Genomic DNA, 24,995 nt, shown 5'->3' with positions numbered 1-24,995 from the left:
CACCTGGACCAGGCGGTCACCCTGCTCCCTCAGGGCACTCTCCGGGGACTCAGCTTCGGGCGGGCTCCGGAGGCTGGAACCGCAGCGAGGCAAGACTTCACTCCTCCATCCTGGGACCGGGCAGCACGTTACAGACAGCCGTGCACTTCCTGTTTGAAAACACAGGGGAGAGAAAGAGCGAGAGAGATCCGAGTGTTGGCAGCATGGAGAGAAGGTCGCAGGGTCGTGGGGAGGGAAGACAAGGGGCAGCAGCTTGTACAACCGCTGCTGCTCGCCTCTCCATGGTCGGCACTCTCCCCGGCGGGCCCCCAACCCGGCCACACCGGTTCTGGCTCCAGCACCACCGCTGCCGGGCCTCCCCCTGCCGGCAGCCTAGCGCCCACTCCCTGGCACAAAGCCCTTCCGTTCCCAGCCCATCTGGCTTCTCCGCTCCCCACTTGTACCTACATCAATGGACTCCGTGCTTCCTCCCTGTGGGCACCCCAGTAGTCGGCCTTCGTTTTCCTCCTTTTCTCATCTCTCCACCCCCGCCCCAGCGCGCTGAAAAGAATCACCTCCGGGAAGGTGTAAAGACAAGACTCAGCCTTTCCAGCCGAGGGGAGGCTGGATTTATGCAAATTTTAAAAGTTAATAGCCACATCCCAGTACATCCTCTACAGCTAAGCAGGAGAAAGCTTCAGGATGGGAAATTACTTGTCTTGTGCCCTCCTGCTGACTCAAAAGAGAAAGCGTGCACGCTACCATAAACTGAGTTGTCACGAACTGGGGGAGCACATGGGGCGGGGGGTGGGGGGGGCACGGACCACCAATTACACAGTACTCTGGGTTCTTCCTAGGGTCTCTACTCAGACTAGCCTCATTATCCTCAATTCAGCATTTACATATACCAAGTCCTCATGGAACATAATCTCAGAGTGCATTCTTCCAAAAGACGATTCTTGAAGTTCGAAAGGATTACCTTTATTTTGCTGAACTCTTGACTTAGTGAATTTTCAGAGTAGTGTTAAAAAATAGTAAATGCCCAGCATTGCAAAATGAAACAAAGGTAAACAGATGGTTTAAAAGTCTGCTGTAAGTAGAGAGAGGGTGCCTGCCCCAGGAGTTGGAATTTGTAACCTGCCTGCCTTTGCACCCAGAATCTTTATCAGGTTACAGGCACTTACAGAACTGTCTGACAAACAACTCCTTTTATCATCATGTTGTTGGCTTAAAGAAAAGTCATCCTTGTTTCTAAACTCAAAATGGAGAATAGAATATAAAGAATGATTATTCTACATAAATAGCTGAACTTTGAAACAGAAATTGATGCATATTAAGTTACTACTCGAGTGTTAGACATCTCATTTTAATCTCCTTTTGCTTAGGAGGATTTCTCAGGAGATCCACAAAAATCCTGTTCCCACATTCCCAAACCAGGAAAAAAGATCACAAAAGTCAAGTAACTATCCTAATGTCTCAGCTGGAAAGTGATCAAATCAAGAATTGAGTACAGGTCTTTGTGAAGGATAGTATCTGGACTATTTCCTCTACATTCAAAATTCCCAAAACAAGAGTGAATTCTAGGGGAAAAGTCAAGCCCAGAGACTATCTGAGATCCACTCCATCTCAGAATGAGTCTGCAATTTACAAGCTACCACAGTTGAGGTAGCTGGGTTCTTCATCACTGATGAAGACTGGATCAGAGGACACTGTGCTATTTGGTTATCTATTACTGGCTGTCAGCCTTTTCAGAATTACTTGGTGGCAAAAGTTCAAAAGGTGCTGGGATAGGCTCTCATATGCCAAGGTACAAAGTCCATCCGGTTCAGGACCTAATCAGCTGACTAATATTTGTTCCCTAAATTCTTTTTTTCCCCTAACATGCTGTTTTAAGAAGGTAAACCCTATTTATAAAAACAAACACATGGCCTCAACTTCTAGTAGAACTGTTGGCCATTTCTCATTTTCCATTTGCTTTTGCCTTAGGACTTGGTTTACACTCACTTGTGAGAAGCATGCTGCTGTAGTGACCTCCTGGAGCAGGCCAAGAAATAGTTTGCATGAAAAGGTGGTTAGGAGTCTTGACAATGGTGATACCTCTAGACACTGGCTCAGAGTAAGCACAGATGAATTGCATCTCACCTGCCCATCCCCATCCTCCAACTAAGGCAGCACAGGCTCCAGATGTGGAGCACAGTTGAACTTTAAGGGCCTTCAAGTACAGCAGGGGCTGAGCCCAAGGGCCAGAAGATCCAGTGACTTGCATTCCTATCCTTCAAGCACTCACTAAGAAGGCCTTGTTACTCAAAACTTCCAGAAGGGCCTTAACATCCTTTAAGGTCCTGCTCTGCCACCCATTTCCTTCTCTCAGTCCTTTGCTTACCCTGGCCCTGTCAGTTCTTCATGTCTTTTCACAAACAATGCTTCTTCCTAAAGAGCTACCATTACTTTCCCACAAAGTACCCAATGGCAGGGTAACCTCAAAGGAGGACATTTAGCCCAAAACTTTGCTCATTTTTAAAAGCCCTGCCAATAACCACTATATTGTAAAACACTTAATTCTATTTTAAAGTATCTTTTGGTATTCCTGCCTGCATTTCTGCTACTCATTATAATTCTGAGTCCAGGAGGAAAACTTCTGAAGAAAAATAAAATTCTGGAACTGGGGTTGTGGCTCAGTGGTAAAGTGCTTGCCTAACATGTGTGAGGCACTGGATTTGATTCTCAGCACCTCATATAAATAAATGAATAAAAATAAAGGTCTATCAACATCTAAAAATATATTAAAAAAAAAGAGAAAAATGAAACTCTTAAGAAAAGGTAAAGGAAATGGGTTTAAATTAACCTGCAGATCCTGAATTTCTGTCTTTGAGAACTCCTAGGATTAGACTAATTTAAAAATCTCCCTCAGTCTTGAAAAATTCAAAGTCATTATGTAAAAGCAGTCAATACTAAACCATTCATTCCTACTTTGTCCTAGTACTGTGCTGCGTGGTAATTTTCTGATATAAAGTTTATACAATTTATTAGATAACAAAATACACCTTCTGGGAGCTGAGGAACCATATTCACCTAATACCCCACACCTGACTCATAATATACTTTTTCAGAGCTGTGGCCAGCTGTGGGTAAGTAAGTACAATCCCATTTCCTTCTTAGGCTTTCCATATCTAAAACCCTCTTCCTCATCAAAAATATTTATCGGCATTCATTCTGTATTCAGATCCCGAAGTTTGTAGTTTGGAAAATACAACATAGTCCATGACATTATTCTAATCACAACAACCACAAGGCCTAAACACCACATCATCGGTTCCCATGGTCTGGCAAAATCTCCTGTAGCTTCTTTGTTTCATGGAGCAGTGTTTCTTCCTTACTGCTGCTAAGCAGAAAAAAAAATTAAAATCACAATCTTATCAGGAAAGAAAGGAATATGCTCCTAGGAAGGCACAAATAATGAATGCCACAAACAATAAAACTCCTTTTGGAAGAGTTGGGGAGATTTCTTTGAAAGTCTCCGCTCCCTAAGTACCACAGTCCATGGTCCACTTAGATAGAAACATTGTAAAACACTTAATTCTATTTTAAAGTATCTTTTGGTATTCCTGCCTGCATTTCTGCTACTCATTATAATTCTGAGTCCAGGAGGAAAACTTCTGAAGAAAAATAAAATTCTGGAACTGGGGTTGTGGCTCAGTGGTAAAGTGCTTGCCTAACGTGTGAGGCACTGGCATTGTAGAGGCTCCAAATTAAGTTATGAGATGATAAACTCAGCTCCAAAAGCAATGTTGCTTATCTTTCCTCATCTTAAAGAGAAAGATCTTACTTTGGAGGTTAAAAATGTTTGTCATAAAATTTCTGTGTGAATATCAGATGTACTCTTGGTTATTATTATAGATTTTTACAAACAAGAAAATGAAAAATGACAATCTGTCTGGTTACCTAAGAGATGGCCTCTCTGCACTAGCAGGCTTCACAGCATAATGTTCCTGTCTCAGCCTTCACCTAATGCCCCACACACAACAGAATTTTTTGGAAAGGAGGTCTCTGGCACTCAAGCTCACCTCCTGGTCTCTGCAAAACCTGGGCCACGGCTTTCAAGGAAGCTTTTCTCAGAGCCAACTGGCTGGCTTGACTGGCATTTCCCAAACAGGGTCATTAGCCATCTTCAAGGAGCCAGAGCAAGTGCCTTTTCTCATGCAGAAAAGGCCTGCAAATCATCTTTTTAAAACATCTGCCTGCACAATGATGGCTTGGCTCCCTCTCAGGCAGTTTCCTGGTTTTGAGCAAGCGGAGAGGGAAAGCACTACTCAGAGAACTCCAGCACAACCTGGAAAAGGCAGCCACAAGAGGAGCATCATGCCAGGGTGACTGAAGGCCGAGAGGGCATCCTTCTAAGCTCAGTGCCTCAGTATCCTCAGCTTCCAAACACACACATCAGGAACCTGCTGCCTTGCACCCACACTGCCTCAGTGAGTTCTCCCATCAAAGGGAGGAGTCATTATCACCATGTTACAGCACAGGCAGGGGGACTCACAGATGTGAAGTGATTTTCTCAAAGCAGTGGGTAACAGAGTTAAAACTCACCCTGGTCTGTTCTTCCTCCTTTTAATTGGAGAAGAATGAGTGGGTGCATTTTGGCTGAGGATTTATTATTCTGTGCTACATGTCTTTTAAGCTTCCCTTCTCATTTTTCAGCTAATATGCAACGACGCATGGAAAGTGGACCATGCTGGCTGATGAACTGTGTGATTTTGTCAGTATAAAATGAAAGAAGGGTAGGATACAGCAAAAGTTTGGCTATACACAAATACCAGTGTACAGGTGAAGACTGGCCAAAATGTTCCTGGACCAGACTGTCAGAGATGGGCAGGCCTGAGTTACTGAGTATGTGTACTGTGTACACTGAACAGTGCCCTTTAGGATCTTTCTCTTTAAAAGGCATGTTTTTTGGCTGCTCATCTTCTGTGGTGCCTATCTCTGCTTTCTTCTTTAAAAAATTTATTTTAATTCCATTGGTCATTTTTATTTTTAAAATAATACATTTAAAAGTGTAGTAACTTCAAAGAATTGGTCCTAACAAATTTAATAAATATAATGTTCATTATTAAGAAAAGAAACAAATACTCTTAAAATGACTTTATGGCTGGGGGTGTCACTAAGTGGTAGAACATGTGTTCAGTATGAGACCCTGGGTTCAATTCCTAATACCAGAAAATAAACACACACACACACACACACACACACACACACACACACACACACACCTGTAAGAATATACATCTGGAAGTAGTAAAATTTAGGAGTAGATAGGGAATAAGTCACATATATCACCATCTTGAGTACATCAATTCTCTATTATCCATATAACAAAATCAAAAAGAAGAAATACAAGTCATGAATAATTTAAGGTTGCAAAACTTTTTTACCCCCTTTCCTTTCCCCTGCAGTGAAATGGCCATGGCAGATAGCATGAAAGGAAAATAAAGTGCCTGGAAAATCCAGAAATTTTGTTATGAACTTTTGAAAGCTTATTCATCATTCTTTTAACTAACCCTAGTTCATAAATGCTAATCACTTCGTATGTACCATATTTCACTGCATAATCATCACAGATTTTATACCAAATGTTTTTTTGCAAAAAAGTGGAATACAACCATTACGTGAAGCTTTTGTTTTTAAATTGTCTGTTACTTAAAAATAATTTATCACTAAACTGTCTTTGGTGCAAGATGAGGATGCACGGAATTCTCATGAACATATGACTATATGGTGAATTACAGGTATTAATTCATTCAGTGATGACAACAACCCTATGAGGTTATCTTGATAGTGGAGCTCAGGAAATAGAGATGTTAAGTGATTTGCCCAAAGTTACACTGCTAGTAAGTCCCAGAACTCAGGTGGCCTGGTCGGCCAGAGTCTTTTTTAACCAATACATTTTACTGCCAAGAGGACACCTGAATGGGGTTTGCTTTATCTAGTGTAGAAGTGAATACGGTACAGTGACATCATGGATACAGCCAAAAGGGAAGAGTTGAGTAAAAGGCTCTAAGATTTTCCTTTTTATGGCAAGAATATAACCACTAGTCACAGAGGCACTAGATAGAAAGCTTCTGGAGTCTAGGAATACAGAGCCTGGCACATTCTGCTGAATAAATAAATACTGAAAATAAAGAAAGGATATCTGCAGAATGGAAAAGCCGGGAAGATGAGCTGCTTCCTCACCTTGACCAGAATCCTAGATTTCAAGGCTCCAGGATTGCCTAGCTACCACACAACTGAATTAGCAACGGAAGGGAGTGCAGTGAACCCCATGTACTTTGATCTTGGTGAAACAGTTGATCCAGTGCCCTGCGGAGTCAGGATCACTAAATCAACCAAAACTTATGTGCCTACAAGAATCACACAGCAGTTAAGCAGACTAGAAAGAAAAATACTGGATACATTTGTTAGTGTGTTGAAGAAAAAGCCACAAGGAATAGTATTCAATCTGCATTCGAAAGTAACTTACAAATTATTCACACTGTTATAATCAAATCTGCACATAAATTTGTGAGGTGTGAAAAGGGCAAATGAGGACAAGCCAATGGACTTAGTTACTAACAGAGAGGTAAAGAAAAACAAGAAATTCAGTTGCATTTCTGTGTTCCCTTTAATTTGCAGGGAAGGGCTGAGGTGGTAACCACTTCTAGACCCGAAGTGCCAAGACTGAACTAAGCAAAAGAAAATTGGATATGCCTAAAATTTTAGGACCTAAGGTCTGAACTTCACATAGTATGATCCTATTATTCCAAACGTCACCAGTAAAATTTCATGGGAAATAATATTCCTTTTAAGAAAAGAACATGGTTAGCAAAACCCAAAGAAAAGAAGGGACTCAAAGGCCGATGAACAAGTCAGTTGAACAAGTCAGTAGTGTATGTATAATCTGGCCCCACTACAAATATGCCGCACAGGCAGAAGGTCATGAGAATGCTTTGCAAGCTCATGGCAGGATAAAGAACGGCAGGGAAGGGGGAGAATAGGGAGCTCAAACTTGGCCCAACATTATTTTTCTAAGCATAAATTATAATTTCTAATTTCTTTAATGTTGAGAAATAGTCGCTCCCTTGGTAGAAGCACTTATCTTTCCAGCAAAAAATTATACTTTAAAAGTTAGTAGTAGAACTCAAGAAATAGGAGTTAAGACAGGACCGTAACATATGACAAAAGTGGTTCATATTCAGGCTGGGTCCCAGGAAGTATACAAGTGAGCATCAAGCAACCCATAAAAGACAGGAAAAGGGCACTAATACCTCTATGGCCAACACATAAGGAAAGGTTCTTTCCCAGAGCTGGGCTCCGACTATATCTTACCAGTCTTGTTTATGACAGAAAACATTTCTAGAAAATAAAAAGTCCTCAAAGGAAAGAGGGAACACTACATAATCAAAGCTTTCCTAATGCGTCATCCTTATTACTCTCCACAGCCATCTGTATGGTTACTTTTTAAAATGAAGCTCTCTATATGTGAGAATTATAGGCAAAGAAGACCCCTGGGCATCTGCAGAATTACTGACCACATCCAGAGCAGCAACTAACATCTGAGTGTCAACTGTGTGCTAGAAACTGTTCTATGCATTTTATATGAATTATCCTCACAACCAACTCTAGTGGGTAAAAACAATTGTTTCTTCATTTTGTAGAAAATGAAGTCACTTTCCCGAGGTACCATGGCTAGCAAGTGGCAGAACTGGATTAAAATCCAGGCAGCAGACTCCAAAGCTCATGCTTTATGAGAGACTGTTCAAGGAAGACAGCCAACAATGAAATCCTATACATCCCATTTCCTTCTAACAAACAAAAAAGAGGCATAACAGGCACAGAGGCATAAGATCAGCCATACTACATTCTAGATATGAAGGGGAAAATGGGTGTGAAAAACTTCGGTCAAATGACGATGCTCTGAGATTACTATTTATTTACAGGGAATAAAAAGCAAACCATAAAACCTAAATAGATACTTCACCAAGGTTTCCCTTCCCATAGTCTAAAAGCATCCATACAGTGACAAACCCCAAATTCAATCCGGACTCTTCTCCCCATGTTCTAATGCCCTGAGGAACCCTTCCCTCCCCAGGCTTCAGAGAGTCACCTGAGGGCTTTTAAGTAGACTTTCCCGGACCTCATCCTAGATCTGCAGTTATCACAGTGACATGGGGTGTGCTCCTGGAATCCGTACATTCAAGAAACCCTTAGGTGAGGGAACCCCTGCTGCAGAATTCTCCATTCTCTGCCCTCCCACCAGAATCCCTGAAGTCACAGATCAGAGAAAATTATTTCCTTTCTCAAGAACTTCCAGTGGAATAACCTTTGTTCAAAGGCAACAGAATGAAGTCCAAATTCCTCAGCAGGACTCGAGGTCCTCTGTACTCAGCTATCCCAAACTGCTCCTCTGCCTCCCCTCCTCCTACAGCCCTCAGTCTGTCACAGCACCATTCCCCAAACACATTTCCTACTTCTAGGTCTCCACACTTTGCCGTTCTAATGTCCCCTCCACCGTCCCCACTGTTCTCTGCCACCATCTTTCTCATCCTTCAAGGCTCTGATCAAGTTTATCTCTGGTCTTTTCTGTCAAAATCTGTCTCTCCTTCCTCTGAGAAAATGTCCAAACGATTTAGTTCACATGAGAATGTAGCACACACTGCACAGTGTGCTGAATCGCCCCACACTGCTTATGTGCTGGCTGCGCCTTCAGGGCAGGGGCATATTGGACTCGTCTGTTATATCCTGGTTGAGACAGACTCAGGCTCAAAGCTTAGTTCTTCTAGTTATTTACTAGTGCTACACAGAGCCTCCATTTGTAATCCTTGAAACAGGGCACTAATGACACTGATCTTCAAGACTAAGATGAGAACAAAACATGAGAAGGGCCCGCTATGGACCACTTAAAATGTTACGATTTTTGATTATTAACTTTTGCTTCCCATCCTACTGGAGTGCACTGAAGCCGAAGTGAATGCTCAAGAAGCGTTTGCTTTTTCAAAAAAACCACCATTTTGATTTCAATGTAATGAACAGTGACTTCTTAAAGTCCTTTATCCTTACTCAATTTTGTTCTGTTATGAAAGACATTTCAGAATATTTCTATTGAAAAGCGATCTCTTACTTTCCTTTCTTTCCCTCAAAAATCAATGTACAAAATTCTAAGGAACAAGCCCTGTCAGTGTCCCTCCTCCTCCAGCCTGGCTTTCTGCTTTGAACTACAGTAACTCCCTGCAGCCAGTGTTGCTGCCCAGAGAATCGCCTGCTTCTCCCTTACAACAAACAGGACTTTGTCAGGAGATTGGAGTCGAGCCCAAAGTAGGAGGGGAAAAAACAAGGAAAAGAAGTTTCAGCCAGAAATTGAATTGACACCCACACTATGGTCCACACTGTAACAGGTAAGAAAAGCGGGAGAAAGAAAGAGTTCAGACCAGCACCACCCTTCCCCACCCATGGGAAATGCATTCCAAGACACACAAAGGACATGCTGGTCAGCTCAGTGCCTAATGCATGTGGCTTGAGTTGTTAATAAAATATTAATATATTATCAAATAGAATAGCGCCTTATATTCACCGAACCAATCACATTGCAGTTATTATCCCCTCCCCCATTTGCAAGGAGAAGAAACTCAAGTCTTGAGAAATGCAAACAAGACTGTAAAAGAGAAGTCATGACCAGAACTCAAGTTCTCTAACTCCAAACCCAAGGTCTCTCCCACAGCACTGTATCAATTGTAAATGGCAATTTAAAGAATGATCTTGGAAGTTCAACAAATGCACTACTTATAAAGGTAAAGGTAAAACAAGGCAGGTTTTATGCTCTTGAAAACAATCCTGGGTTCCAAGAATGAAGGTTGTCACAAGCTCCAACAACAGCTCTCATAAGGATCAGTCATCATCTTAGGGCACTGTTTCAGGAAGGTCCCTACATCACTCCTCTGTTCCAGGATGCGCATTATTGCCATGATTTTATTTGCTCATTGGTTTGGAGAGAAGTTATCAGGGAGGGAGTACAATTTTATTTTGTCAGTCAAACTTTGATACTGACTTTAAGACTGCAGTGAGGTAAAAAGCAAAAGAAAATTCTAAAGGCAAATTTGTGACTGCTGTTCTGAGGGTTCAAGGACTACTAATGCAGAGATCCTGAAGCCAGGACCGCTTGGGTTCCAATCCCAGCTCTGCCACTTAACTATACTTCAAGCTATGTAACCTTGAATTACCTGGCTATTCACTGTGCTTGGGAGGAGTACCCAGACTGGACAGCCAGCCTTGGTTTCCTCTTCTCCAGAACGGGTCTGTTGCGAGGAGTAAATGAGCTAATGCATATGTAAAGGGTCCGAGCCACGCCTGGCACACAAGAAGCACTCCAATAAGCATTTCCTGTTATTACATCCAGATCAGTCACTAGAATTGAGTTCTTTTTTTAAGTCTACTTTATAAGAAGGTTAAAGAACATTTCTTATATAACTTGTTAATCCATACTGCCTAAAACCAATCCAAAGATTATTTTTAAATTTCACTTCCTGATAGAATTTTCCAGGATTTCCATCCATGGACCACAGTCCCTGGAAGGCCAAGTAGTAGAATTTGAAGAATTTTCCTTCTCAACAGTGCAAAGAAATCTGTACCATTTTCCCAATACCACAAGTGGGTTCCCATAATGAGAAAAAAACAAAGATCCTTACTGCACTAAAGTAGTAGCATATTTTTAAATGTACTTCTTCAAAAAGCAACCAAAGTGTTAGAAATTTATTTATATCTATTGGGAAAAACACAGCTCAGTTCACAGCATGTCAATCCTACAGACAGTACTATAGACAGGGATAAAATCTGCTGATGAACCAAAAGGTATTTTTCCAGAAGATGCTAAAATTCCTAAAACAAGGCACTATGTACTTCCAATGGTTGAGGAAAAAAAAAAAAAAATGTTTGTGTGTGTGTGTGTTTTCAAAACTCCTTTTGTACCAGAACTCTGGACTTAGTTATACAGAACTATCCTCTTTTTTAGAGAGGTCATATGTATAACAAATCATACTTCAACCACATTTAAGATTTTCCCAGGGCAAATAAAACTAAAGACTATGGCAAGGCTGCATCCTGTGCAGGGTCAGCCAGGGATGCAAGGGGTTAAAACTCATGGGACATTGCTCTCCCAGCAGTGTACCCAACAACACAGATGCAGCCTGGCTGCCATTATGTCACACAGACATAATGTGGGGGCAGGTCCATGGTGCTGAGCACAAGGGCCCTCCAAGCAGAACTAAATGATATCCCAAACCATCAGTTCCTTGGGGACTGCTGGGCACACACTCTCAACCAATATTATCATTTTTCTTTGTTAGGGTGAAGGTTGGTTTGTATTCTAACATAACAAACTCTCCACAATGCAAAACTTTCCCAGCTTTCTTGGTTTACTTTCTGGCTGCTCTGTGGACCCCTCCTCTTTTCCTCATTCCATATTCTCCTTTCTGCCCCAAATCCTATCCCTTCCATTTTATGCCAATGCCCCTCTGCAGAAGCCACGTGAATTAACACAAATATACTATAAATGGGAAAAGAATAGTACTCTTTACCCCTTCCACATAGATTCTAAAATCCAGAGTCACAATTTTCCAGTTCCCCTGTAAGGATTCCTTATTCCTCTCTCTTCCTTCTCCATTTACCCCTAAATCAATTTCAAGGTAGGAGCAAATCTTCTTCGATTACCTCCTGAGTAGCTGATTTCCACTCAATTCCAAATGGCTCTTACCTCACTCTCTACCACTGGGTCCACCTCTCTGGTGCCCCTCATACTCATTCCCTATCTATTTCTACCTGAACCTGTTATTCCTAGGGCAAGACAGATGACACTTCAAATGCATCCACTCCAGATGTAACATCCCAAATTTAAAAGGTCAGAAATTGTCATATTTGCAAGTATGTGTTGTTTCTGGTTTTTTTGTTTGTTTGTTTTTTTCCCTGTTTTTGTGTGTATGGGAGGGAGGCACAAAAGAATCAAGTTTTGCTTCGTTTCTGCAGTACTGGGGATTGAACCCGAGGCCTCACACACACGTTCTAGGCAAAAACTGAGTTACATCCTTAGCCCTCAAATCAAGTTTTGATTTGATTCTATTTAAATTGACTTTTCTTTTCCAGTACTAGGGACTGAACCAAAGGACACTTTACCACTGACCTACACCTCCAGCCCTTTTTTATTCTGAGACAGGGTCTAGCTAAATTGCCAAGGCTGACCTCAAACTTGTGATTCTGCTGCCTCAGTCTCCCAAGTCACTTGGATTATAGGCGTGTGCCACCATGTCCAGCCTAAATTGACTTTTTAAAGTGTAATATGCCTTTATTCAAATCCTATACTTCCATTTATCTGGCCACTAAAGGGCTATCTATCTTTAAGAGCCTAAGCTCACAGGCTGTATCCAGCCCACAAAGCTGTTTTATTTAGTCTACAGGAAGTTCTTATTTAAAATGTTGAATTAGCCAACCTTTTAAAATCAGATTTTACACAATAATCCAGATTCCTGGCTGACAGTGAAAAATCAGAATATCTGGTCCATATTTCCACAGGGCAACAATCAGCTGCTCAACAGACCTTCTATAGACAAGACCTCCATCTTCTAGTTCAGCCCAGCCCCCCCACTTCAACTATCTCCTGATTACCCTGCCCTGAGGTTGAGTACTAGCTGCCATAAATAATCTTATGTGAAGCCCACTTTAGGCAATGCTTGGTATTTGCCCAGAACCTCAAGGCTATAGCTAATATCCATTTCTCTCTTTAGTTAGAGCAAAAATTACAGATACAATAGAGTTTCTTCTTAGTGTAGAATTTTCCAGGTACAAACAATTTTAAGAAAAACAATTTAGAACTAAGCAAAAAATGAACTTTTTTATAACAGAAAATTATTTTAAAAGAATTAAGTTAAAGGGCCAGGTGCAATGGCACACACCAGTAATCCCAGTTATTCAGAAGGCTAAGACAAGAGTACAGCCAAGTTCAAGGCCACATTGAGCAACTTAGATTCTATCACAGAATAAAAATAAAAAGGGGTGAGGATTTATCGCAGAAGTACAGGACTCAATCCCCATTACCAATGGAAAAAAGGTTAAAAGAAATTCTCTCTATATATACACCATCTCTCTCACACACACACACACACATACACGCGCGAGAGAGAGGGGGTACATGTATGAAGGGGGGTACATGTATGTGAATCCACAGCTCACTTCTCACTTTAATGTTAATATGAAAAGTAGAACTGTTAAAGTAGAAAATAAATTATTATATTTGAGTATAACAAATGCAAAAATGAAACAGACTCTGAATATATGATACATATTCATTCATTTTTTTTACTTTGAGCATATAGGAAATGATTATGTTTCATTATATATATTTATTATAGCATGTATTCAGCTTAGACACATTAGCAAACGGCTGCATCTTTTTTTAAATATATTTTTTAGATGTTGATAGACCTTTATTTTAATGTGGTGCTGAGAATCGAACCCAGTGCCTCACACATGCTAGGCAAGCGCTCTACCACTGAGCCCCAACTCCAGCCCCAACAGCGGTATCTTCATACATTTATGTATAATAGTTACTGAAGGGTCAATCTAACTAGGAGGAGGGTGCTTAATGTGTACTATTGTGGCATTTCTAACATCAATACTGGTGATAAAAAGAAAAGAGAGTTACAGAATACATCAAAACAATTAAGTGATTTGAAATCACACCCAAGTGTTCCACACCCAAATGTTAGCATTTTCTAAAGCCACTTGTGGGATGACAAGAACAATGGTCTGGAGACCTGAACACTAGGGCGCCCCTACAGCCATACTCTTCAAATGAGAAGCAGAAACTAGATGAGCCCTGCAGTCCCACCTCAAAATCTGATCATTTTTTTATTTAGCATAAATAGTAATGCTATTGTAAAATAAATACAGACATAATGAAGAAATGAGAAAGCAATGTACAGTGATTTTGAGAACAGGCTTTGAAATAAAACAAGCCTGGTTTCATCTTCTACCTTCACCATGTGTGTATGATATTTTTGCAAATTACATAACCTCCCCAGCCTCATCATCACATCTATACAACGAGAATAAGTCCTCCTTTCACTCAGGATTGTTTTAAGGATTAAATGAGAATGAACATACATTCTAGGGCATAGGTTTGGACAAGCAATAAATGAATTATTTGTTATTACTGAGAACTTTGGGTAGCCTAAAAATTGTCCAACTACTTCTTGACCATGTAAGGTTTTTTTTTGTTTTGTTTTGTTTTTTTTCTGTTTTGTTTTGTTTTTAAGTTATAGCTGAGAATAAACTGATTTTAAAAGCTCATTCAATAGGATGTTATTCCAGGCATCATGAGGGTCATTTCCCATGAATCAATTTTCTAACATTTCTTAGAATTAGATTGGGAAAAATCAGTGAAAAGAATTTTGACTGATGGCAGTTCACACCCCATCTGATGGCTTCCATTCTGTCTTTAGAGTGAGATCTAGAGAGGTGGCTTTCTGGCCGCCAGCAGAGAGAACGGTGTCTTGCACATCCTCTTCTCTGCTCTGTAGAACTCGCTGCAGTTTTTTGGTGTCTGTTGATGCTGACATTCAACAATGGGATTTATGCATTGCTGGGAGAATGAAGCCATCTCTGACAATGTTCCTAATTATTGCCAGCAAACAGGGAGTGGTGGAGGAGAGACCTCTTTCTTAAAAGAAATGCTTTTAATGGAATCCAACCCCATATCTGTGAGCCTTCTCCAATAGCAGGTGTCAAGGGAAGAAATAAACATCTTGAAATCTTCAGAGGAGTGGAAATTCTCAAATTTTTTATTTCATAGGCCAGTAAGATTTCAGAAGAGAAACCGCCATAAAATTGCCATGTTAAAACTTGACCAAGAATTAACACCAAAAATCAATCGCCATCCTTTCACGAAATTAAAAAACAAAACTCCCTGAAGTAGGAAGGACAACCCAATATTTAAAAAAAAAAAAAAAAAGATCCTTTAAACTGAATAAACTTAGCATTGAAATTGAAACTGAAAAGCTTGTTGCATCCTATTTATTCTCATTACCCCACATGTTGGAACTATCCTCATGGGCCCACTATGGGCGCAACTGCTCAAGAATGGACTGAGAGTTGCTGTCCTGTCCAGGGCACCAAAGGCCATATTGTGGACCACCTGCTATCACTGTCATCATCCTCTAAGGAATCTGATGCCTCCTTGAAATTTCTTGTTTGTCTTAATAACACGTCATGGGATTGTCAGCCACAGGTGTTTCAACAACGTTTTAAAGGTGTTTTTAGTCACTATATGTAGCCTTTTGGCACAACAACATAAAGATGGTGGTTTTCAGCTTTAGATAGATATCAGAATCATTTTTTTTTTTTTTTTGCGGTGCTGGGGATCGAACCCAGGGCCTTGTGCTTGCGAGGCGAGCACTCTACCAACTGAGCTATCTCCCCAGCCCGATATCAGAATCATTTGAGGGAGAGAAAGGACTTTTAAAAACTAAAGTCTGCCTCCAGAATTTCAAAATCTCCAGATATTCTGATTCCATAGGCATAAGGAAGGGTCTGGACACATGTATTTTAAAAATAATCCCAGACTGACTTTGACACCACCCATTGTTAACAAGGACTGGTACCATGTTTCTTCGCATTTATCCTGAATTCATGTCTTACAAAGCTTAAAGATAAACCTTTTCAATTTTTTAGGCAACAAATACTGAGGGAGAGTCTACCATGTGTCACATTAGAAAACCAGAGGAAGAAGACAGATAGGCCCCTGCCTTCACCACACTGACAGAGTATTAAGAACATGGAGACAAGGAGGCAATTAAAATGCTGTAATTCAGGTTTACTGGAATTCAGTGAACAATCAAGGCTTCCTATGTCCCTAACCTAGTGGTTCCAGGGGCTTCAATAACATCACCTCTCAGCTGACTCTTTCCAGATACTGGAAATACTAATGTTTTTATCAGAGAAATACACAGGCATGGACCTTGTCCTGTGGAGCTTAGATTCCAGCAAGGAACATCCAAACCTTCAAGGTATTACATCAGTCTTTCCTAAGCTGAAGTACCCATGACTTTGAACACAGTACAATGGAAACTGAAGTCAGACTATGTTTTCTGTTTTTTTTCCAAATCTTTTTGGTGAAGATTAGCATTTCCTGTCCTTTTTATCATCAACAAGTTGAGACAACATTGTCAAGTATTTTCAGAGTCCTTCCCTGGGTTTTCCCAACAAAATACCATCTTACAGAATTTCCTAATAACCCCTTAATACTTGACCTTGTATTTGCCCACAAAGAAACATACCTACAAATCTTCTGATGACTAATGCAACCTAGTGTGGTTTCCCTGGAGCAAATCCCTATTGGTTAGATATTTCATAATCCAGAAAAGCTTACTGTCATTTGTAAAAGTAGAAATTCCACTGTGTGTTCCTTCTTTTGGTTCAATTATGTAAATAAGACCTGAGGGACCTCATTGTTTATACATCTGAAGTAGAGAATTGTTTATTCTTAAACTTTTTTTTTTAAGGTAGATAGATTCTAATGCCCACTCTGAAACTACACCTATAGCTTAAATTAATCATATCACCTCCTTGTGCCTACATATTTTCATTTATAAAATTCAAAGGTTGATCCCTTACAGCCATAATATTCTACTTTTCTATTAAAAATGATACAATGATATATATCCTCAGTTCCAAGATGAATTCGATTTTGACAATCTTTGAAACTACAGGATAATCTAAGGGGTTTTGGCTATTTTCCTCCTGAAGAAACCTCCTCATACTCATATATTCATGAAACATTCCTTCTTTTCATAGGAATACCCCTCATCTCCAGAGGCTATAAGCAGGTTCTCACATGAGACCCAGTAGAATGAACAATCAGGAGAGATTTGACCACCAGTAAAAAATCGAGTACAATGAACATTTCTCTAATTTATTTATTTTATTTTAGTTGTAGATGGGCACAATACCTTTCTTTATTTTTATGTGGTGCTGAGGATGGAACCCAGTGCCTCACACATGCTAAGCAAGCACTCTACCACTGATCCACAACCCCAGGCCCAACAATGGACATTTCTAACAAAGGTGCTATTATGTGTTGGCTCTAATATTTGGAGTTTTACATTAGCACTCTTTCAACACTATGGAATGGTCACCAAGGAGTTCATTTAAATGTACTTTGTTGGATAGTTCTAGAGTATTTGGAGAACGTGGCACTAAATTACATGGGATTTCTGACCTGCCTGACTCAAAGGACTTCTGGGAATGGTAATTGCTAATGTCTACTCAGTGAAGATGAGTAAAACCAATGATAAGCTAAAGTTCAGCTCTGGAAAAAGGTTTGTTTCTAAGCTTCAATCCTCTCCCTTCCCTAAATGTAAAGCTGTCACTAAGTATTCTGGGCATATCAACAAAAAGAAAACAAAGTTCAGCCTAAGTGGGAACCAAGTACCTACCTGGTTTTGCCAGTTATACTCTCTACCACCTCACAAATTTCAAAAGCAACTCTGTTTTGGCAAATTTTTTCAGATTTGCATAAAACATAAAATCTCTCTTCCAGATGTCTAAAAAGAATTACAAAGACCCTGGGGGAGGAAGTACAGATTTCAGACACTTGCAACAGACTCAAACAATTTCAAAATGGCACCTCAGGTGCAAACATCACATCACAAGAGCTAAATGCAACAATACAATGTAGTCCCACCACAAACACAGATTCCTCAGAAACCCCCAAACTAAGGACTTTTGGAACTCACTCCATCACTCAGCACTCCCAAATCTCAAGACCAGCAGTGCCCCAACCTACCAGGTTTCACATACTACTTATTGGCTGCAAGGTTTTCAGTAAAGCCATTCTCTACTCCAGTTTTTTTTTTTTTTTTTTTTTTTTTTTTATTGGAATGGGTGGTTACCAGGGATTGAACCCAGGGGTGCTTAACCACTAAGCCACATCTCCAGTCCTTTAATAATTTTTTTGTTTTGAGACAGGGTCTCACTACGTTACTTAGAGCCTCAGTTGCTGAGGCTGGTTTTGAACTTGTGATCTTCCTGTCTTAATCTCCAGAGTTGCTAGGCTAACAGGCGTGCACCACCACACCCGGCTTCCACCACCACACCCGGCTTCCACCACCACACCCGGCTTCCACCACCACACCCGGTTTCCACTTCTTTCTGACAGAATTAGAAAGCAGAACCAAAATTCAGAAATCTCAAAGATTAGACTGAAATAAATTGGATAACACTGAAAAGGAACAATAACACACTCAGTTTCTCAAAAATTTGTTGCCCAATGAATACAGGATACGACAGCTCATACAACAAATATCTGGGTATTTTGACTATCAGTAACCTATACCTGCATCTGTATTAGGTGCAACTTGGATGGGGGGCAAGGGTGGGGAGAGGCAGTTGTTAACTTAAACCTTAATAAGTAGACATTTATGCCTAGGTTTCCAGGAACAGTTAATCTACTGTGCTCTTTGTTGGCCAGTCATGTCTCAATTACTTTATTCAATTCCAGACTCTCCCTGAGAGATGCTAAAAAACTCAGTAGACATCTACAAACCATGTTCTACAAAGGACTGTGACAAGAACTGGGAAAATTTTACATAAGAAAAGTTAATGAAGGGGAAGGGGACTTGATACTGTCTTTGTGCATTCAAAGGGCTGTCTGGTCAAAGTGGGCAGCTCCTCAGGAATAGAATCAATGGAACAAAGTTGCAAGAAGGCATTCTTCAGCTCAAATAATAACAATAGCACAAAGAGTCCAAAGATGTAATGACATGTGTCCAAAGATGTCTCCAGTAAGGAGAATTCCTTGTTCCTGGGGGTATTTAAACAGAGGCTACCTAGTAAGTATAAGAATGTGCTACTGAAGTTAGATTAGGCTTCTAAAATGCCAGTTCTGATCCTATGACTCTGCACTTATCCCAATTATTATGCTGCCCTGCCAGTTTATCAACAGCAATCTGTCTCAAAACTGCCCCTTTCTTCCAACAAGGATTTGCACAGCGGAAGTCTCCTAAATTGTTTTCCTAACCTCAATGGTAATTCTTCCTCACAAGTCAAGAACCACTTCCCTCAAGATCTGTTCTTCAGAGGTAACTTCACTTCTCAGAATGCCACAACAGTGTTCATCCCATTCATTCGTCTATAGCAGTGTCTTAACCTCTGTAGTTATCAACATTTTGGACAAGATCACTGGGGCAAGGGGATGTTTAAAAAGAATGTTGAAATAGCATCACTGGCCTGTACTCACTAGAAGCCCATAGAACCTGCCCCCCAGCTATAACCAAAAACCCTCCAGATATTGCCAAATATCTAGTGGGAAGAAAAAATAACTCACTAGACCTGTAGAGAACCACTGGTCTTGAGGCAAACAATTAACATCACTGACTTTTAGTTAAGTTGTCCACTAAATAAGTTAGTCATATAGTTTCTAGCTCTAGCCAGGTAAATCTACTTTATTTATTTTTTTTAGGGGTGGGGGTAACCAGGGATTGAACCAGAGGTCCTTAACCACTGAGCCACATCCCCAGTCCATTTTTATGTTTTATTTAGAGACAGGGTCTCCCTGAGTAGCTTAGGGTCTTGCTAAACTGCTGAGGCTAGTTTTGAACTCAAGATCCTCCTGCCTCAGCCTCCTGAGCCACTGGGATTACAGGTGTGCACTAGTAGGCCCAGGTAGTTTATTGCTTTTATCTATGACATACCTCAGAGCTTCTCCTAATACGTGCCTTCCTTTGAGGCAACTGCATCCCTAAGGACTGTCAAAGTAAATTCAGATTTATGCCCTACTCCCATTTTCATCTAGCTCCAAACACCCTGAACTGTGGAACAACTACAATTGTTTACTTGAATTGGCATCCATATGTATACCTGTCTTATCTGTTCTCTATGACAAGAATCTTCTCCTTTCTTAAGGTCCCAGAGCACCCACTCTAGTTTCCTGCTTATTGCTAATAATAATTAGTCTTAATAATAATAATAATAATCTTAATAATAATAATAACTGGTCCTTCTTAGAATGTCAGACACGATGTCCAGATATAAAGAAGTGAAATCCCTTGCAAACCATGATCTCAAGAACATATGTGATCACAAATACAAAGTTTTGACAAAATTTCAGCCTTTTTTTTTTTTATTGTAAACAAATGGGATACAGCCTTTTCAGCCTTTTAATGTGCCGATTTACCTTTAGTCCTGAGAATGGAATCAAATCTAATACCCAAAGTAGGCTTAACAAAACAATTTAACAATTTGGATATGTAAAACACTAGAATTTTCTAAGATGATTCCAATAAAGTTCTGTACAATGTCAAAAGGAAGGGGAAAAAAGGGCTAGTTTTTTTTTTTTTTAAAGGCCAAATTTTGATCCAGTTTTTTAAATGCTAGAGAAAATAGTAGGAAGAAAAAAGATATGACTATGGCTCAATACTTTGTTGCATCACACAATCCTCCACATGGTAATGGAAGAGACTGGGGGAGAGGGACCAGGTCATTTGAGGACAGCTTCCTCTCGGAACTTCTAATCTGTTAAGTTTTAGTCAACAAAGTATACACACACACACACACACACACACACACACACACCCTCAATAAAAACTAGACAAATCTAAGATAAAATGTTCAAGTGTATGATTAAACAATGACAATTCAAGATTCTGAAATTTTTTTGTTCAGTTCTATGAATTATCTAATTATTTTATAGAGCGCTCCCTAAATAACATGCCTAAGTCAAACACTCCAACTTTGCCAGATCCTTAGTGTAACCTACCTAATTTTAATCTAATGATGTTCTTTTCTGTTTCTCACTTGTATTTTGGTCTCTGTGTGTGTGTGTGTGTGTGTGTGTGTGTGTGTGTGTGTGTGTGCGCGCGCGCACGCTAGGGATTAAGCCCAGTAGCACTCTACCACTGAGCTACATAACTAGCCCTTTTTATTTTATATTTTGAGGCAGGGTCTAGCTAAACTGCTGACACTAGCCTAGCCTCAAACTTGCAATCCTCCTACCTCAATCTTCCCAGTCTGTGGGATTACAGGCATGTGCCACCACGCCCAGCTCGCACTTGGATTTTAACAGGGTTTTAGTCAGTAGGTGTCAAGACAGAAAAGCAAGAACTCTAAACCGGACCTAGCTAGGAGGCGTTTAGTCAGTATTTATGGACTGTAAAAATAAATGCTGTCTGAAGACCCCATTTACTGGTTACAGCTCAGGATTCTTCCCAAAGGTCTGTAGGATGCAGAGGCACCATAATCTTTGGGAAGGAAGGTCTGAATCACTCTTTCCTGGCACTTGGTTGGAACCTTTGTTTGTTTACGTGCCCTTGTTTGTTTACGAACAGCCCTCACCATTCCTGTGGATGGGAATTCCCTTTCTGTTCAGACTCTTTCAATGTCCAGCACAAAACATATAATAGGTGCTCAATAAATGCTTCCTGGATGGAATTTTATTATTAAAGCTGCCAAGGAAAGTTTCCAAAAGTCAGCTCTTCTACATTTCTTCCAAAGTATGTCCTCACAGTTTTCTTGCCCAATGAAAAACATTTTTCAAGTCAAGGAGGAGGAAATCTGTGAACAGGAGCCAAGAAAGGACCCAAGTGACTCTTGGGTCACTTGGCTAGGATTCCCCAATATTTATTCCCCATTGCTCTGCCTACCTCCTGCATACTCTTCTCCCCTCTTCTCCGTGCTCGCTTTCTTTACCGCAACCCTACCTCTCCACTGTCGGCCACACACACCCCAACTGTGTGAGAACCGGTGGGACGTCACACCCCACCTCTCCCTCTCCAGCGGACCTACCTCTCCTCCCCTTGACCTGTAGCAGTTCTTCTTCACTGCGGATTTTTTTTTCTTTTTTTTTAGTTTAAAAAAAAAAATCTCATTTATTTGCCAGGCATACCCCAAATAAAAGGAGACAGAAGGGGGATGGCCCCCATCAACTCTCCACTAACTGGAGGCGATGGCCTCTGGGCAAGCACCCCAATTTCCCTGCTTTCCAAGCCCCTACATAAGATTCAAGCACAAGTCCCGCTCCCAAGAGCCCACGCTACCAAACAAGCTAGAAGCGGATTATACCGGTACTCAACCCAGAGACGGCCCGCGGCGGGCTGGGTGCACCTGCGGCCCCAGCTCCCTCCCCCAGACGCGGGGGGCGGAGCCCGAGCCTGAGCCCTCACCTCCCCACCCCTGCCCGGGGGCTCCCAGCGCGGCCCACCCGGCGCGGGACGGAGGCGGAGAGGAGGCGTTTCTGGAGAAGTTAAAGGGCTCACCTTCTGGGCACCGGGCCAACAAGGCCAGACACACAACACCCACCTCCGGGATGAATCTGTGGAGCCGTAACCCGCTCTCCGGCTCCTCCGATTGGGCGGAAGGAGGCAGAGAAGGGAGCGCGCGCGCCGGGAAGCAGAAAGCAAGCAGTAAGCAAGCAGTCGGCACTCGCCTCCCTCTCAGGGCCCACAGCCGGCCGCCAAGGCGCCCGCCAGTCAGATTGCCGAAAGCGGAACAATCTCCCCGGCCTGGGCGGTCAGAGGCGGGAGCACGGCCCCGCTTGCTGCCCTCTACTCCCGACACCCCTCGCCCGTCCCCGAACGAGTTCCCGGCCGCAGCCTCCGCTCCGGCTGCGGGGCCGCGCACAGGGAGGCAGGACGCCTGCGCCGGGATGGCGCGCTCGGGCTCCCGCGGCTCCACCTGCGCTTTGCCCTCCCTCGTAGACTCGGGGCCCGAAGAGTAGCGTACCAACCTTGAGAGGCAGCCCAGGCAGCTCGGCCGCCGAGCCACGGCTTATGCTGAGGAGGGAGGTGGCGGCATCACCTGCGGCGGGCGGTGGCTGCACCGGGACGCGCCGGAGCGGCGAAGGCGCGCGGCGCCCAGGACCCTGCTCCCGCGGCCCCTCCCGCGGCTGCCACCTCGAAGCGCGGCGGAGGAGCCGGGGCACCACGGGCGGCGGCAGCGGCGGCGACGAGAGCAGCAGCACATGACTCTGTAACGAGGGGAATTAGACAAAGCGTAACATGGACTCCGGGCCGGTGCAGGCGCTGCAGCTCTGGGACCAACCGCAGCCAGCGAGCGCCGCGACTGGCCCGGCCACAGCCAATGGGGCGGGCCCGGGCCTCCATGTGATTGCGAGCACTTTCCCCGCTTGCTCTGCCGCGCCCGCCGGGGGTCCCGGCGCTTCCTAAGAGGGGGCCTACGGACTGACCCCAGGGAGTCAGGAGGTGGTCCGGGGTCGGGGGCTGTTGGCGGGAGACTGCGAGACACCAAGCAGGTGCAAGGGGCGGAGAAGAATGGCAGTCGATTATCGCTGTCGGCGTTTTACTTATCTATCAAATGCACACCTGGGCTGGGCTCGGTGCCAGGCAGTCAGTTGCCTGTCAGGAGCGAGGCTTGGTCTGGAAGCTTCACGCCCTCTGCAAAGGAGCATATAATGTAGACTAAAACTCATATTAAGATTTGGGGGGTAAGAGATTACATAAAAAGTCATTTAAGTGCCCTCCAACTCTAAGTAGAAAGTCCTTACCTGGGATTTGGGGCACATGCAACTGAATCTCTGCATAGATAGTTTCTCAGCTTCATTCTATCTGCCTCTGCTATTAAAGCTATGTTGGAGAGTCAGATTTTTATTTAATCTCAGTCTGCCCCTTTCCCCCAGGTCCCTTCCACCAGAAAAAATCATCTTACATATGAAGAAGTCAGTGAAAAAGTTCTGTGATAATACGTGTTCTCCAACTTGACAGTTTTCACTTTTATTTTTGTCCTAAGGTTGAAGTTCCTTTGTAGTCTTTCCTGGATGGAGAAAGACGTTTGGAAGAATTTGGTTCAAATGAAACAAATGATTTGGCCCAATACTTAAATATCTCCTTTTATCTGTATCCGTGTGTTTCTGGGAACAGTGGGAAGTTTCATCTCTCTACTAAGATTTCTCCATGTCAGCAAACGTTCCATCAACATTTACTCAGTTCTAAATGTCCTTAATAAGCAAGCTAAACAAAATGTTACAGGTAGTCAGGAAGGTGTGGGTCAGATATAGTGAGGTATGGATGAGAATGTTTTTTTCTAGGGTGTCAGGAAAGGCTTGAGATTGGAGGTGACAGAACTGACCCTTGGATGGTGAACACCTGGGCATCAGACACTGGAAGTAAAGAACAGTGGCCTACACCTGGAGGAGCATGAAACAGAGGTCCAGAATGTGCAAGGGCCTGACCCTGATCAGTTACAAGATGACACCAGATTTGGAGCCCCCTGCCCTCCTCTTGTTTTCTCCCTTTCCCTCCTTGATCCGCATACTAACAGCTTCTTCTATTCCACAGCACCCTGCCAAAGAGGAAGTTCATGGGCAGTGAGTGTATGACAATGATCTAATTACAGTCTTAGGTTTACTGATCTGGAATGTTAGAGCAGTTTTAAAACTGTTAACTAGTGATATGATGTTTTGATTGAAAATGCCTCACTATTATAGTTAGTTTAGAATATTTTGCTGTTTGTGAAAATACTCTCCGGTATTTTGCTGCACTTTTCTATCTTTCCTGGATTTTAAACTGTGACTCCAGTCTTGGGGAAAAAAAAGGGGGGGGGAGGGGAGATTTCAAAATTGGTATAAATTGAGAAAAGAAAAAAAATTATATTCAGAAAACAATCAAGTGTAGCTAGGCGAGGTGGCATACATCTGTAGTCCCAGATGCTTCAGAGGCTGAGGTGGAAGAATCACTTGAGAACAGGAGTTTGAGGCCAGCCTGGGCAACACAGTAAGACCCCATCTCCAATGAAAGAGAGGGGGGAGGGAGAGAGGAAGAGAAAGGAAGGAGAAAGGGGAAAAAAAGACAAAAAATAGGCGTTCTCACACATTGTAAATGTGAAGGTAAATTGGACAAATCCTTTTAGAAGACAATGTGGAAATTGTTGATAAAGTATGTGTGTTCTAGCTAGATGTGGTGACATCTGCCTGTAATCCCAGTGACCTGGGAGGC

The 24,995-nt window shown here is 42.2% G+C and overlaps 1 protein-coding gene across 6 annotated transcripts in view; it reads right to left on the bottom strand.

Annotated features, from left to right (window-relative positions):
* LRRC8D (leucine rich repeat containing 8 VRAC subunit D) overlaps window positions 1-24,734 on the bottom strand; it is a 122,348-nt gene extending 97,614 nt beyond the window's left edge. Inside the window, exons 1-2 of one of the 6 annotated variants that reach the window (XM_079151078.1) lie at window positions 22,772-24,734; window positions 2-149 (exon numbers count right to left, since the gene is read on the bottom strand). The gene's annotated coding sequence lies outside the window, so the exon portion shown is untranslated. Of the gene's footprint in view, window position 1; window positions 150-447; window positions 2,645-10,226; window positions 10,925-21,831; window positions 22,274-22,344; window positions 22,749-22,771 lie in introns of those variants that run through there. The other 5 variants (XM_079151083.1, XM_079151082.1, XM_079151081.1 and 2 more) reach the window with 5 other exon arrangements.
* Window positions 24,735-24,995: the final 261 nt, after the last annotated feature.

The sequence above is a fragment of the Sciurus vulgaris genome (genome assembly GCF_902686455.1).
Source record: "Sciurus vulgaris genome assembly, chromosome: 1".
Taxonomy (NCBI): Eukaryota; Metazoa; Chordata; class Mammalia; order Rodentia; family Sciuridae; genus Sciurus; species Sciurus vulgaris.
The sequence above is the reverse complement of the archived record's forward strand: the minus strand, read 5'-3'. Positions and strand labels throughout refer to the sequence as shown.